Raw genomic sequence first — 1,471 nt, forward strand, 5'->3', positions numbered from 1 at the left:
TGCTAAAATGTAAACGCAGATTCCATGAGCAAAGCTTCCTTCCTAAAATTGCATAAACACACACCGGATAAATACACGATTGTAGCCTTCAAATCTCATATAAACTAGTCTCTGTTAAGTCATCCCCATAAATAATCAAATTCTACCCAATTTACATCAGTAACTATTACTTCATTACCACCTTACATTCATTAACATTAACCCTCGTGTGGCCTTAGGGCCTTGATTAGTGGTGACTTACAAGTAAAAAAATCTCTAACAAAAGATGGGGTTTATATAAGTGTAGGTGTAGATGAAGATGTAGGTAGATGTATATAGAGATAAGAATGATTGCAATTAGAATAAATCAGTTGTATGGAGATTTTTCGAATTCGTACAAATTTTAAAAACTCACATGGGAAATATAAACATCAATTTACATTTATTATTTCGACTCGTTGGACCACTTTTTCATCTAGAATGTAATTCTCAGAACGCTTTCACCGATTTTATAGTTGTAAACACGGGTGTAACTCAAAGGGCGATGCGATCTTTATACCTTTATTATTCCTGATATTCATGAATAACCTCCTTGATAAAATAGTCTCTGACATGGATATATTTGCTGACTACAACACGCTGTATAACAAACACGAGGGGAAAACGAATAGGCACATGTCGAAAGCAATGACAAAAACCCTACAAGAAAAACTACAGTCTGTAGCGGAATGAGTGAAAAATGGCCGATAACACCAATCCTGCCAAGACTAAGATCGTCTTCTTTAATAATTACAAGAAACCTTCTCCACTACTAATAGCTTTGCCTAAAGATAAATTACCTGAAAGTACTTTGTTCAAACTCCTCAACTTAATGACCACAGCGAAACGTGAATTGGAGCAGATACATCGATAGCGTTGCCTACGCTGCTGCGAAGAAGGTAGACTCTCTCTACCGTGCTAGAAAGTTACTTACGCCTGACAGTATCCTGTACCTCTACAATGCACATATTCGCCCATGTATGGAGTTTTGTCGTTACATCTGGTCAAGTTCATTTGTTACTAGTCTCTCAATCCTGGACATGGTTCAAAAGAGAGTCGCCAACCTACTAGGTCCTGAACTGTTATCTAAGCTTCAACCTCTGTCCCATCAACAAAATGTTGCATTCCTCTGTATGTTACAAGTATTTTAATGGTGGATGTTCCGACGAACAACAGGCCCTTGTACCCTCTCAACGCAAATATCCCCGACAAGCAGCAAAGTTCCACCCCTACAAAGTAGACACCCTAGGTGTAAGAAAGCCATCTACTCTGATAGTTTTTTCCCCAAGAACATCTAGACTTTGGAATGTTCTTCTGGGTTCCTGTTTCACAATCTGTATGTACGTAATTCAAGTGTAATGTGAACAGATATCTTGCTACTCAAATTCCATACATAGTACCCCTGCAACTTATGTCCTTGATAGTAGCCCCCTACATCAATGTAGCACTGTGA

Source organism: Euprymna scolopes, chromosome 17, assembly GCF_053919585.1.
Source record: "Euprymna scolopes isolate OS-2025 chromosome 17, ASM5391958v1, whole genome shotgun sequence".
In the NCBI taxonomy this organism is placed as follows: Eukaryota; Metazoa; Mollusca; class Cephalopoda; order Sepiida; family Sepiolidae; genus Euprymna; species Euprymna scolopes.